The sequence below is a fragment of the Abramis brama genome (genome assembly GCF_963993115.1).
Source record: "Abramis brama genome assembly, chromosome: 16".
NCBI lineage: Eukaryota > Metazoa > Chordata > Actinopteri > Cypriniformes > Leuciscidae > Abramis > Abramis brama.
The window spans coordinates 14,285,044-14,301,698 of NC_139978.1; positions in this window are offsets into that span (position 1 = coordinate 14,285,044).

Below are 16,655 nucleotides of genomic sequence, written 5' to 3' on the forward strand. Positions count from 1 at the left end.
TACAGAAATCAACATTTTAATTTTTATTCAAACACAACAGTGGACTATTATATGAGGATTCTTCAAGATCAGGTATAATTCTGATATCTGGAAAAAAGTCATTAGCGTCAGGGGAAATATCACCTATATATCCCGAGTAGAGTTCTTTCATTGGAGTTCAAAGCCCCATCCAGTTTGTTCAGAAACTTTCTAGCAAATCTCACTGATCTTATACCCAGATAGCAACAGTTTCAGCATTTTTTAGTCCAGTTCCTGCTTTGTCAACAATATCTTTCAACTGCAGTAATTTGACACCAGCAAGTCTTTTAGCCCTGGAAAGTCATCTCCTGACACAGCAAGGGGATTCCCAAACACCACAGGTTCCTCAAGCAACCAGAAAAGAGATGTGGCTGACTCTGTCCACTCATGTTTAAAAAGTCTCCACACTTTAAAAAGACTTTTATAAAAAGAAGGTAGTCTAGTCAAATCCAGGAGAGCATAATCCATTAAGAACAGTGCAGCATGAAGTCCCATTCCATTCACCCCACATAAAATGGTTTGTGCTAATGGTCTCCACACTAGATTCTGGGGACCCATCAATAGTCGCTGAATGAACTGTAGCCGGTAAGTCGCTCCTCTGCTGACAAGATTTACCAAGCCTTGAGATTTACCAAGATTTACCTTCTTCCTCCCTTGGCAGGAAAAGAACACTTTGAGGAGTCCAGTGCAAATTGTCTTAGAAAAAGTTTACCATTTCTCCTTGAAGCTTTGGCAAAAGTCCAAAAGGAGGATCAACACAAGCAAGTTTATGCCATAACGAGGACCCCACCAGATTGTTGATTATTAGTGTACAACCTCGATAAGACAGTTTGGGAATAGCCATTTCCATTTCTGTAAACATCCTTTAATTTTTTCTAGCATACAATCCCAATTTGTTTTAACAAAATACTCATTACCTAAAAAGATTCCAAGATATTTTAATCCGTCTTTCTTCCAGATTAAACCTCCAGGTAAACTGGGAGTTTCTGTAAGGGTTCTGTCACTTCTGTCTGGTTTGTCTCTAGGTTTGGTGACAGAGCTCTGGCACTCCCGGTTTGTCATGTGTTTGTGTATAGACTGGTTTATTGTGAGCACATGGCTGTCATGTACTTCCTTGTGCCATGTGCTCTCCTGTCAATTGTCTAGCCCCTCCCATCTTGTTACCTGATTATTGATTAATTTGCCCTTATTTAACCTGCCTTTCTCATTACTCTCTTTTGTTTGCTTCCCTATTTAGTCTCCCTGTGTTTGTATTCCTGTGCTGGTTTGTTGTTCTATGTTCCCTTGTGTTTCCAGTTATGCCAGATACCTGTCTTGTTTTCCCCTATGGGGAGTTTTTTTTTGTAGTTTTGTTTTATTTTTGATTACTTATTAAAATTCATTCTTTCCCGCACATGAATCCTCGCTTCACTATTTTTACCATTCCGTGACAGATTCTCTATTCCAAACACCCATTAAAAGGGCCTCACTTTTTCCCCAGTTAACTTTTGCAGAAGAATTTTTTTTTAAACTGTTAACGATAATCTCCAATTTTTCAATATCATCAGCACCAGATATAAAAACAACTACATCGTCAGCATAAGCAGAAAGGTGCAACGTGACATTACAGTGTGGGATAGTAAACCCTCTCAACTCAGTTCTTCATTTATGAAGCAGAGGTTCAATGGCCAGGGAATATAACATTCCAGACATGGCACATCCCTGTCTAACTCCCCTCTGAATTTCAAAAGGAGCACTCAAACCATTGACTTTGAGTACACTCTCGATATCACAATACATGGCCTCAATCATATTTATAAAACTCTGACTAAAACCAAAAGCTTCTAAAACATCACTCAAATATGCATGTTCTACATGGTCAAAGACTTTTTCCTGGTCTAACGAAATTAGACCACCATTAACACCTACCTGTAATAACCTTGAAACCTCTAGAACATCTCTGACCAAAGATATGTTGTCGAAGATTGACCTATTGGGTATACAATAATTCTGATCTTGACTGACTTAACTTGACTTAACCTTGTAGCTAGAGCCTTTGATAAAATTTTATAATCTGCACATAAAAGAGACATCGGTATCCAGTTACTTATATTTTGTAGATCCCCCTTCTTAGGCAGCAGGGTAATAACAGCTCTTCTACAGCTTAAAGGTCCTTGCTCACCGAGTACGAAATTTTCGCATGCGTTTTTTCGTATTCGTCATTCGGTGGCTCTGAATTGTCAAAACACCATTCAAAATGCTTGCTACGGATGCAAAAAACGCAGAAAATCGAACCCGATCCAAATTTGTTTATGATGGATGAAAGTTTCGGAGGCAGTGTGTAAGCGTGATTGACATAACGTGAGGTCGTATTTATTTTTTAACGTGCGAAAATTTCGGATGCGAATTTCGGACTCAGTGTGCAAGGGCCTTAACGGTAACAGTCCTTTGTTCAAACTGTCATTAAGAACCAAAAAGAAATCTTCACCAATCACTGGCTATAACATTTTATAAAAATCAACAGGAATCCCGTCAATGCCAGGAGTCTTTCCATTTTCCATACTCATTTGCGTATTTCACTAGGCTCAGTAAGTTCTTTCCCAGTGTCAGAGCGTAGTGAATGAATGATACGACTTTGGCCATTTTTTCTTTCTAAATTGAAAAAAAAATTAGATGGTGCATCCATTTGTGAGATGCTTTGAAACCGGATTAACGCCCCTTGAGCTTTCATACCCAATAAGTCTGAAAGCAATTCTTTTTTGGATTTACTGCTTTAAAAACAAACACCATCACCTGTAGAAGCTGTACTCAAAAGATCTAAAATTTCATTTTCTAACATTTTCATTGACTGGGCCATTTCTTTAGTGACATTGAGAGTGTACACTTGACACAATTGTTTAATGTGGACCTTCCCACAATCCCACCATTGTTGTAAGGAAGTATAAAACGGTTTTTGTTTCTTAAAATTTTCCCAAAACAAATAAAAAAATAAATCAATAAACTTTTTATCATTTAAAAAGGATGTATTAAAATGCCAATAAGCACTATTTAAATGCACAGAATTAATAAAAATATTACAAACAACAGAACAGTGATCGGAAAAACCGACTGGAATTATTTTACAGTACATTCTCTAGTAAGATTTGCTTGATAATTAAACACATAAAGCCTATCCAGTCTTGCCATAGAAATAAGATTATCTCTTCTATGTGCCCAAGTATATTGTATGTTATTGTGATGCACATTCCTCCAAACATCACATAAATCAAATGTTCTTATCAATTGTGTGAGAGCTTTTTGTGAGGCAATATGTGGCTCCAAATGATTCCTGTCTAATTTATCATTTTCAGTACAGTTAAAATCTCCACCAAAGAACAATAATTCTTCTGAGCTTAAGTCTTTCATAACAACACTAATTGTATTGAAAAAAAAACAACAACAACAACTATTCTTTCAGCCCCTTTTGTAGGGGTATACATATATAAGTCATTATAGTATTTTAAAACTTGGCTTTAACTTTTTTTAAAAACGGCCTTTAACTATTTATTCTATTTCACAAGAAAATGGTAGTGATTTCTTTGAAAACAGAACAGCTACTCATCCACTATTAGAAGACATATGACTCAAAAAAAATTGCCCATCCCACTCTTTTTTCCAATCTACCTCATTTTTTAAGTCGCTATGTGATTCTTGAACAAACATAACATCAATATGCTTTTGTTTTATAAATTCAAACAAACACATTCTCTTCTGACTGTCTCTGGCACCATTTAAATTGAGAGTTCAAATTTTAAAATCTCTCATAAATTAAAAAACAAAACAAAAAAACATAAGTAATTAAAAGAAACAGTCAGCAAGGCAAAGACTTCTACCAGAAAAAAAGAAGTTACACCATATCCTGTTTTTCAACATTAAGGGTTTGCTTTCTAAGTTTACTCACAATTTTCCTGAGACGGTAATCTTCTTTATCTGCAAAAACTCCTTCTTTCATTAGAATTTTTGCATCATTAAGGAAAGTTGAACGATCGGGAAGTAATCTTCAACCTGAATTCCATGTAGGCCTTGAGTTTCTTTCAAAAATTTCCTCAACGTTATATACTGTTACCTGATTTTCATTTTCATTTTGCGATGAAAGATAAGAACAATCAGAAATGTTGGAATCCGTAGAGTCACTGTCATTATCTGAGACTAAACTTTCAGCCTCATTTTTGTCTTTTTTTACTTGTTTTATTACCTTGATCTGGACTTTTTTTCCTTTTAGTAGGGACTTTGAAGATTGACTCTGTTTCCATCTCCAATTCAACAACTCCCTCACTGACCTGTTTATCAGAAGGTGTCATTTTATCTGTTGTTACAGTGATATCACTGCTTAAATTACCTGTCTCATAACCCATGAGATCAGGTACAAAAAAACAGACCTGCTGTAACTTCAGCCACTGTGGGTTTATTCCCAACTGACCCACCAGAACCTGACTCGACAGCAGCAGGGGCCACAACATCCTCTGTGACAGACACAGCTTCAGAAAGATTACTCTGAGAGTTTGTCTGTACAGTAGCATTTTCGTCCGTTTTTTCAGGAAAAGCACGTATCAGATGGTCAATTTTGCCACAGCCAAAGCGTTTCATTATGGTTTCAGATGTTGCATAAACCATATAATTATAGTCCTCGGCTTTAACATTAAAGGACAGATTCAGCTCGTCAGCATTGTTTTTCAGAGTCATGTAACCCTGTCTCCGAAAAGACACTACATGTTTCAGCAAGGGTGATTTACAGAAACAAAGGGAGGGACATTTGACAAAATAATCTTTCTGGAAGGGCTACTAAGAGGGAGTACATGTGTAAGCGTATCATTAATTACGACTCCAGTTTGAACAACCTCATTGGCTTTTTCGATCGCGTTTAAAAATAAAACAATCGCATTATTCATTTTAGATGCAGAAACAATAGCGTTGTAACCAACTACATTGCCAACCGCTAAAGCACATTCCTCTACACTGAATTTACACAAAATCTTAATCCCATGTCGCAGAGTGCAAACATGCAAACTTCCACAATTTTCTCTAAAGAAAACTGCTCCCCTACACCAAATAATACACAAAAAACATAAACAAACAAACAAACTACAGAAAAGTTAGAAATCATTCTCACCACACGCTTCTAACTCGCTCCGCAAACGCTCGCACATGCGCACAGAGAGAGAGAGAGAGAGAGAGAGAGAGAGAGAGATAGTGTGTGTAGAGAGTAAGAGGAAAGAGAGAGCCCCAAGAAAGGGACCCAGAGAATAAGAGAGCCCGAACACCAAAGAGACAGAGCAACAGTTACAATTTTCTTTTATCCCTTCCTGACCATGTGACTAAAACCCAATTGTGAGACGTTTAAACTGACCAATCAGATAATTCCAACTTCCCCCATTGAACTAAAGGTGTGACAATTCATCGATCCCCAAAGTACACAGATATTGGCCTACAGGCTTTGATCACTATCTGTGTCTTTGGGAACTCCAAATGGTCCTTGTGGTAGAACGAGGGGGTATAAAAACAGTCAAGCAAATGTCTTTGTTCGTTTCAAATATCTTGGATTATTTTCAGTCCTGCATAGTCATTGTCTTGTGTGTTTAGCCGCCATGTTTGTCATGTGTCATGTGTCATGTGTCATGTGTCTTTGTCTTTTTTTTTTTTTTTTTTTTTGTGTAACTGCTGTTGGTGAGTCTTATGTTTCATGTTTTGCCAAGCCAATACAATACAAGCCAAGCCAAGCCAAGCCAAGCTTTTGTTTTGTATTTTGTTTTATGTTTTGGATCTTTGAATAAACTGCACTTGGGTTCTACAAACTTGCCTCCAGTGGATCCCTACGTTACTGTCAACCAATTTCACTTGTCTTATAATAGCTTCGGATTGGCCATGCCATGGTTTTCCACACACACTTATCTAAAGTAACATTAAATTAAAACAGAGGTAAGACACACTCAGATTTAGGTTGGTCAAGCAGCACATTTGCTGCCCTAAAAGGAAATTCACTTTTTGTCTTTGCAAAACACGTACACTTGAATTAGTGCCAAATATTAGTCGTCACTAATCTGATACAAAACTTGCGGTAACATATGAATCCGTTTAATCTACTTGGGAAAATAGTTTCATAGTCAGTTGGAATAGAATCAAATGTAACACTTTATTATGTCAGGTAAATGTATCATGCCAATTTCATAATCAATTCAATAATCAGATAAATTACTCCGATATTTAAATGTGACTCAACAAAGTTTGTTGTCCATGATGAGGAGAGTAGATCTGTGTAGATTTTACTGCCCTTCCACCCCTAGGGACCCAGCAATGGCCCCCGGAAGAGCAAAATGCACATTTCAAATGGCTGTAACTCAAAGTCTGGTTAGTGTATCAAAGAGAAACTGCTTATGCTGGAAAGCTGGCATAAAGGTTTTTTAAAAGTCCTCACAGTAAAATATCATATTTCAGCCTGTCCCTTATATGTGTCATGAAGGTTTGCACAATGATCATATTTAGATATCCAGTTGTCCATTAAAGATATTATTTATTTAACATTTATTGTTTCATTACTAAATGTTTTAAACTACATTACTCACATATCTCTGTCATTCCATCAATGGAACAGGAAACATGGTGCTGATGTTCATTGAAATGTGCAGAAATGCTTAGGGTTGGGATCTCTGTAAAAGAGTAATTTCTCACACCATAGAGACACTTTATAGTTAACTTAATGTATAACTAATGTAATAACACCAAAACATACTTTGTAACATGAAGCGCCGTTTTATATGGGTTAAAAGATGCGAGTTCTGCGATAAAGTCACAGCCATTGACAAACCCAGCTGAACGGATGCATCACACTTACTTGTCAATTTATGGTAAATGATGACAGATTTCTTTTGGTTCCGGCTGCAGGGATAGATTCCTTAAATATTTCATATTTAGGCTGTTAAATATTTATTCCTTCTAATTAAATAATAAAACTCACATTTCACATTTCTAAGCAATGGCCTACAGCAGGGGTAGTTTTGCAGTATTTTAATTAAAGATAATTGCATGTGTCGGTGCCGATAGCCTTGTGGGCAAGTACGCCGACATGTAGCACCATTGCGCATCGGGCGACCCGAGTTAGAGTCCCGGCTCGTGGACCTTTCCCGATCCTGTCCCCCCTCTCTCTCTCCCACCTTACTTCCTGTCTAGCTACTAAGTAATATTTTTGCAAACCAAGAGATGAGATTCAACTTAGTTATGTGCCAATATATTTGTTTCTTCCCTTTAAAGAACAAATAGGCAAAAACTTCAGAACAACATTTTACATTCTCAACTTCTATATCCTTGTGATTGTTCACTTTTATTGTAACTAAAATGAAAGGCTACCCCCAACACGACTGATGCTGGTAGAATGGTTAATACATCCTGATGTTAGTGGCATAGGCCTATGTTAGTGGTACTGTAGATCCAATGGGGGAAGCATCACCCCAAGCTGGAGTCAGCAGGGATACACTGCAACAAGCATGTTTCTGTTGTCAATTTAACAGTGTATGGGATCTATTGGGGAAGCTTACACCCCTAGCGGCAGCAAAATCTGATGCAACAAGCATGTTGTATAATCGCGGAACTATTGCTAAAACTAGTGTAGTTTGGCAGGGGAAGCATACACCCTACAGCAATAGCTCCGACTAGCGGCAACAAAACTGATACAACAAACATGTTGTATAATAACAGAACTATTGCTAAAACTAGTGTAGTTTGACAGGGAAAGCATACACCTTACTGCAATAGCTCGGACTAGCAGCTACAAAATCTATAGGACTAGTATTAAAACTAGTTTAGTCCAAGATGCAGTGCGCAGCTAAGCAATTAAGTACAGTTTGCTTCCTCATTCATGAACATGATTTCTTCTCCCGTCGTACTGATTCCATCTGCTGTGGAGGTGAAGATGACGACTCCCATGATTCCACATTCCTTCACAGGACCATCAAGCTATGATGTTGTTAGTGTTGAATAACAGACCTCTGCGGTGAACTTACCTACTGTGTATTCTGCACAAGTATGTTACCGATAATCTAGGTAAGCTTTAGCCACAAGCATGTGCTACTTAACACAGCATGTTGCTTAGAACAGTAAGCACAATAATACTAGAAGCTTGAAGCCCAATTTTATACTTCTGTGCCAAACTCACGCCGTAGCTACGTCGTAGGCTGTGTGTAGCATGCGTACCCTTCGGTGTACCCTGATGTGCACCTCTCCAAAAATGTAACACCGGGTCAGTTCTGCGTGAACTGCAAGCGCTGTGATTGGTCTGCTAGAACCCCTCCCTCGGAGCTCCCTCTGCATGTGTAATTGCACATCAACACGGACAACGACGCAGAAGTATAAAAGAAAACCAACTCATAAACTACAGTGTAGAGGCTCCGGTGTAGGTCCAATGCAGAAGTGTAAACTGGGCTTAAGTAACAAGCATATATTCGATAACTTTTGCACTAGCAACCACCAGTATAGTAGGCGATAGCAAGTTGCTGATACCTGATATGCTTAGCACAGCGTGTGACAATGACAACAGATACAAGCCTATAACACAGCAATGTTCCAAATAACGACAGGGCTAAATAACCTTAAAACAACCATGTTTCCAATAGCAACAAACAGCTTTTAGAGAAAGCAATTTTCAATAGCAACTAGATAGCCTTTAGAACAAGCAGTGTTTTTAGAGCAAGCATATTTCTAATACACTATACAGTGATGCGAGCAGCAATGCAGACTGAGGTCACTTCCAAACCAGGCAGCTTATGATCAATACAGCAAATCTCGTGTTTAAGTTCATGAACTTGAATGAATCTGAGGTGAAATCCTTGCGGGGAACGAATTCTTCTCGCTAAATTCCAGATAGCACGATTCCTTGTGATAGGTAGACGTGGATCAGATGAGAGTCAGCTGATGCGAGCTTGACTAACGTGACCTGCCATAATTGACGCTATGCTTGATTTAGGTAAGAGAAGCACATGGTCAACTACAGTAGCACAGATCTCATCAGAGACAAATGTTCTTCTTGGCCTTCTTTCAGCTTCTTGTACTTGTAGTTGTCCTATAATTTGAGAGCCCTTTCTATATTGTTTCAACCCTAAACCAATAATTTCATCTATGGTTCTAATTGGTGTGCAAACAATTTTGTGTTGTTCACAATTGTGTGTAACAGTTTTTCTCAATCAATTTGATACATTTCTCCAAACTAAAAAAAAAATAAAAAATTCCATGCAAAAAGGCCGGTTGACAAGTTGAAACACAATGTCAAGGATGGATCTAGCTCCTGAGGCAAGATCAGTTTTGGGTGAAAACTCATTGTTATACTAAACTAAACTCCTCATTAAAGAACTTCATGATAAACGTATTTTCATTCATGTATTTCTTGTTTCTACAGACAAATTTGTTATCAAATCAACAGAGAACACACTTGTAGTTTTGATGTTATTATTTATATATTATAAATGCATTACTACAATAAAAGTGCTTCATTATGGAGTAAATATTGAACTGTTTTGCCATCATAAGAGTGTGTTTAATTTGCTGTGTTAATTGTTTTGAGAGCCATTACATTCCTTTAAGGAAAGGTGTCAAATTGATTGAGAAAAACTGTGACTGTGTTCAGGTTGTGATGACATTGTGATTTTGTTTTTTGTATGCTAGCACATTAGCAACAAAAGTTGGCCTGAGAAAAATCTAAAGCTTGACCAGTTTTCATTTTACTCCAAAGGTTATATAAGGGGGTATGTTTATTTTTCTTGTATAACACTTTTTTTTGTTGTTGTTGTTGTTTTAGGATTTTGATGATTACCTGATATTATAGATAACAGAGAAAAATAAATAAATAATATTCATATATTGCTACAATAATAATATTAGTGCTTCTGTAAAATTATCTTTAGAAAAGTTAGATATAATGCTGACAAGTCAAACCAAAATGAGAGGTACTTTCACACGATTAGGGAACTTTGGTTTCAACATCGGCATGGTCACTATTGTTTGAGGAAATATGAAATATCACAGATCTAAATATATAATGCAGCTTGTCAGTGTGTATTACTGCCATGGAGATTTGGGGATTTTACACACTGGTTTAACTCCCACAGGCTTGGTCTCACCAGGCCATACCAAGAAAATAACACTGATTGTTTACCACTATAGCATTATTTTATAAGGCTTGATAAGTTTAGTTAAATATAAAAAAGGCATGTTATCAGCAACTTAAGAGTTATTTTCTCACTATTACAAAATACCTAATAATGTTTGTTACTTTTTAAATATGAAGGTGATTTAACACATGCTGACTTTGCTTCAGCTGTTTTTTATGACTCTTGGGACTTTTCCAAACTGGTTTAACCTCACTGTTACCTAGCTAGACCTGGTTTCACCACATGCTTATCCTCAAAAGAATGATGTGTTTGGATTTATACATCCCTGTCACATTTACAGGAAATAAACTGCACATATACAGTCACATACAATAAATAGATTAGGCCTACCTTTCTGAATAAATTGGCAAACACACCATTGCTTAGGAAACAATGTTATCACAAAACATAGGAAACAATGTAGGCTACCTATTATCCATAGACAGTATAAGAAGTGGACAGAGCCATCTCATTGGAATTCAATTGAGACAAGTGAAGCCCATTTTTAGCCATTTTTTAGGACTTCCGTTCCTGACGCGCAGACTCAAACAGAGCTTGACGACGTAGATGTGACGTGAGCAACCCGTCTGTCTTCTAGTGGCTGTGGCATGAGAAATCTGAATCATTCCCTTCCGAAACTTGCAGAGACGGAGAGTGTGTGTAGGAGCTGTCCATGAGCTAGGAGCAGGAGAAACTTTTGCTAGGTATTCTGATTAATTATTTTGTCATTTTGCCTCCACGTCCCCCCGATTGCCCGCGAGCTTCTCCTCCTGTCCATACGGTAATCTCTCTACTGTGCGACAGAGAGTCGCGTGGTTATGACGCAATCGTTAGCCAACTTTTACAAAAACTGCTTTTACGGGGCCGTAATGTAAGATACAAGGTAATGGAGCATTTTATACATTTTCGTGTTTCTTTAGAAATAAATAATGGACAAATGGAGTCTTCAAACGCCTCAGATGTAAAGTTATTCACTGTCAAAGTGACGCCAAAATGAATGGGAGTCAATGGAATGCTAACAGCAGGTGAAGTTCTGCTACAAGATGGTGGCACGCGGCCGGCTTCAACTTCCGGTCGACTTCCTTCCCGCTTGCTATTATCACACATCAAACTATCAGTCATGATGATGGGCCAAGATCAGATGCATTTATTTGTTGTTTATTTCACATTGTGGCAGTAATTACTGGCACACATTCAAACACTGTTTGTCTTGTCTTTTTCAATGCGGTGAATTGTTTCCTGGCCAAATCAGTTAATAATTCAACCTTGGCTCTAAAGTTAGGAATGACCACTGAGAGCTTAATTAAAATGTAGACTCCATAACAACATTTTAATGGACTTACAGCTTTAACCATTTTAATTTTGTAGTTTGCTTGAATAGATTAAAACAATTGGTAAATTCAGATCTTCTATTTTTCTGCTTGTTAACGAATGACCGACTCCAATTTACCTAGAAACCAGTGACATAACAAAAAATAAATAAATAAATAAAATAAAAAATTAATAATAATCTACTCTCATTGGCTAGATTATTAGATTGGCCATCTTCTTCAAACCGTTTATTTATTTATTTGTTTATTTGTGATCAACTGTTCTCTATTTGTTTTATATGAAGAAGGTAATTTACAGATTGCCCAGATTATTCACATGGAAACATAAAAAATAAAAAAAACCTCTTAAAAAAAGCAAATACTTATTTTATTATAAAATCTTTAAAAAATAAATATTTAAATTAATAAAATATGAAGCTGGAAAGGTTACATAAAAGTAACCTGTCTGTAAAACCCAAATTTGAATTATCATTAGAGTTTTTCTCGATTGCTAAAACGCATTTCTTGGAATTATGCCTCCTTTTCTTGAAACTCTAAACACAAATCCATATTTTTTCACACAATCTTACTATTTTGAGGTCAAAATGAAGCTCTCCACTCAAAAACAATCAATCTGAAAAACCAAACTTTGCTCTCAGACATGACACACAATAGCCTGACTACGTCAGACTTCGTACTTCCGCTCAATTTCATTTCGCTTCTGTATTCAGTCTGAGATAGCGATCTATCACCCAGTTTTCCTCCGGCCTCAAAACAGCCGGCCAATTAACGAACAGAGTGCGGGCTGAGAGCCGTGACGTAGACGCTGATTGTACCATGGATGCGTAGATTTACTTCGCATAATCTGCAAAAGTCGTTCACAGCCATGTTCACTCCGGTATTTCGCTCGATGGTTTTGTTTTCGCATCATACATGTGTTTACAGTGGAAGTTAGATGCGGCTGAGCCGGCGCATAACACACGTCATAACCAAACGTTATGTGATTGGCTTACGGGTAACCAATGATTTTAAACTTCAGACAAGCATATGTTTGTATGCTGTGACTATACAAATCACAACATGTAAATATTGTATATTAGAAATAAAAATTATAATGTCATCATATTCTGTGCAGGCAATTAGCTTACTGTGCTGTAAATAGAAAAGCCTGACAATATCACTGCTAAATACCTTTAAGTATTGTGGTATTCAGCCATCTTTCTCAGTGACACGCCCACAACTCGTAAAGATCGGGGCCACGAGCTCCACACTGGTATTTACGACATTGTGGTGGCGTTCATGTGCGTTTAACTGTCAAACTCGCACCAAGAGTCTCATCTCCCATTCCATTTAAATGCCAGTTGCGCTCGCGACATGGCGGATTTACATGACGGATAACTGCTCGTGTGCGAGGTAAAAGTGCGCAAGCAGACCATCTACGGGACAAGTCGGATTCCACCATGTCTTTATGTACACAATAATAATATTTTACATTGTAATCCTTTTATTGTAAATATTTGGCATGTTTGTGTGCTGCTGTGCATCCCTGTGTGATTATAAGCAGAGTGTACGCGCGTTGTGGACCCGCCTATAGGCGCACATAACTAACGCAGTCAATGGCGCAGTCTATTTCTGTTGCCTCAAAATAGCAACGTGCCAACAATGCGCCAGAACACACCTCCTTTTCAGACCAGCATGGGCTCACAAACAGGTTCAAATGCATTTGCTATTTAAACAACTTCTGCGGAGTGATTTACTCCAACTCTGAGCGAACTCTGCTCCTCACCAGGGGCTTCTCAGGTGTTCTCAGGGCGTGAAAATTATAACTGCGTCGGACTGAAACTAGCAAAAAACACTTGCGCAAGATATAGGGCCCTAAATGTGAAAATGCATTTATTCATCTCACTTGCACGAAAACATTCAGTATTCCTCAAATTGAATAACAACAGTGAAATGCAATCTCAGAATTATGCGCAAAACTTTTATAATTAACAATATTAAATTAAACAAATATACATTGTTTTTAATCTCATTTTATTAACCAATGTCTTTGCTGCTGACCTTCAATGACCTAATTCAACCATACTAATAAGTAAAAATTATTTTAGATTAGATTTAGAAACAAGAGTGTTGAACTTCCTTCTCCTGTATCCTATTGTTCTTTAATCCAGAACAACAGCAGCTGAAAGGTTTGTTTGAGTGGCGTCCTCTACTGTACAGGTGTAAATTTGCATTTCCTTCACCTTCGGTGTGAAATTTGCCAAAAAATAGTTTTTTTTTTTTTTGTTATTAAAAAACAAATAACAATTTTGTTGCTGTGTCGACCTGCCAAGGGACTACAGATGAAAATGAGCTCTCTAGCTAACTCTGGCGCATTTACATTTTGAGTGTAAACAAAAAATGTTAATTAATGTGCATTGTCCCTTTTAAATAAAAAAAAACAAAAACAAAAAACAAACAAACAAGGAAGACCAGCCCAGGTGAGAAAAAGTAATGCAAAAGTAATGTAACATTATTTTTCATAAAAAGTAACTAAGTAACACAATTAGTTACTTTTTTGGGGAGTAACGCAAAATTGTAATGCATTACTTTTAAAAGTAACTTACCCCAACTTGCCCACCCCTGGGATTCAATTTCCAAAGCACATAATCACTGTGGCCCTATTTATATTATCCTGAGACTCTGATTGGCATGTCATTAGTTTAAATCTCAGATCAGGTGATGTTGGTCACTTTTTAGTGATAATAGTCATCATGTAGTGTCCTTCCTTATTAATACCACCTGAAGTGTAATATCTGATTAAGTCGTGAAATAATAGTTGTTAATGTTGCATGATAAAAGTGCTGTGATACTTAGATTTTATGAAGTCATTATACAGAAGATGTTTTAACAGGATCACATAGACTCAGACATCAAGAATCAGCGTATGAATCGCAACAATGGTGACAACGAAAAAAAAACTGAACTACTATAAAGTCACAAAAAGGCTTTGTTGTTTGCTATCATTGTTGAGATTCATATGTTGATTCTTGATGTCTCAATACTAAAAAAAATTAACCAGCTCAAACCTTTTCTGTATAATATATATTTTTTTTTTTTAAATTTCAGATTGTTATAATACTGATGCCATAATATTTCAAAGGTCATGTGAAAAATTATGACATTAACCATAGTATTTATATAAAGCTTAATTACATCTTTATATTATGTAATCTAAGCTAATATATTCAGAGGTTTAACTGTCACATCAGTGAATAAAATCATCATATGATGATTATAACATCACCAATGAATGACCAAGATCATCTGATATTTTCTCCTGCATTGATTGCTATAACAAATGTGCATCAAACACATGGTTAAAGCAGCCAAAGAAAACTAAAGTAAAAACTCAAGGGTCATGAGCCCAACTAAAGCAGACACTGATCTCAATCATGGTGACATCAAATTTCTTTTAAAGTTTTTTACACTTTATTTAAATTAGCATATTTTACTTTAATTTTATGGTTTATATTTGGCAGCCGCAGCTGCCAGTCATTTGACCCTTTTTTTACGATTGTTTTTACAACGAAGGTATTTGATCGTGATTATTCAGGAAATACCTGTAAAATAACAGTGTTTTTCAGTTTATTTAATTTAGGATGTTTTACAGTTTTTTGGGGGGCTGACAGTCATTTGACCATTTTATCATTTAACTGTTTTGTTACTGTTTAATTACAGATTATATTTGTAATTTTACATACATTTTTATGTAATTTAAGAAAACAGAAAAAATACTATATGAAAAATACAATAAATTTTCTGTAAAAAAAAAAGTGAATTACTGGAATTTGTCATTAATGTCATAATACCTAAAATAACAGCTGAATTTTTATTTTAAAGATATTATTTGTAATTTTACAGTGTTTTGAGTACAATTTAAAATTAAAGAAAATGATCGTAAAAAAATCACAGTTATTTTCTGTAAAATTAGGATTTTTTTTACAGTGAATATATATATACAGTGCAATGCATAAGTGAATACACCCATGCTAAAGTACCCCATGCTATTGGCATGGGGTACTTTCCATAAGATCATCTCTCAATGCAAATCAAACTAGCTTTTAGGCTAACTGAAATAAAGCCATGCCAATCTCTAGGTATGGTGAAGGCTATGTGATGATGTGGGGCTATTTTAATTCCAAAGGCCAAGGGAACTTTATCAGGATGCATAGTATCCTAAAAAAAATGTAAAAAAAAATACTTAAAAATGAAAATCTGCCTGCCTCTATGGGAATTTAACATAGGGGTGTACTAACTTATGCACCATGTATTTTAAGGAAGAACATTTATTTATTTACGATACATTATTCATTCACAAAGAAAATTGGTGTCCTTAAAGGTTGGATTTTTCCTAATTTTTTTAATTAAGGCATTACGTTCAATTTCCAAAATATGATTTTTTATTCCTCTTTTTAGTCAACTTTAGCATGGGTGTATTCACTTATGCATAGCACTGTATATATATAACAAGTGGCATCTTGATGGTGAATAATGTTGCGGATTGTTGCTGCTGGTATTACAACAAACTCCCAGCCTGAACTTTTCCAAAGGGAGAATCCACCAATAAATCCTTGCTGAACATCTTGATTGTGTTGGCCAAAGAGGTAGTGCTGGTAAAGTCCTAATACAGCCTGGCCAATTGGAGGACTGAAAGGTCAGTCATCTCGCTGGTGACACATCTGTTAGGGCAGTGGTTCTCAAAGTGGGGTCTGCAAAATAATTTATAACAGTCTACCGTTTTTTTCCGGTGATGGCAGAACCCGCATCCTGTTTTCTTTATTTTTCAAAGGCATGACATTTTGTAGTCATTTTTAATGTATACACAAATAGAAAACAGACACTTTACTGTTTTGAATGATGTACTATTATATGTATGACCATAAATAAGAGTATTAATTTGTTTCCACTGCTGAGGAAAAAAATCCAAGTGATTGCACCGTCACCTCTCGCGCGCACAATATGTCAGTAGCACTGCTAATTTGACATCGTAGTCTGTTCATTATCAAAATAAAATTTATACCGAATAAAAAAACGAATTTATAAAGTTCTGCTTGATTTAATTTGTCTGTTGTACACTATGAAGGGTACTCCTGAAATTAAGAGAAAAAAGTATTAAGTAAAGGAAATTCCTTAG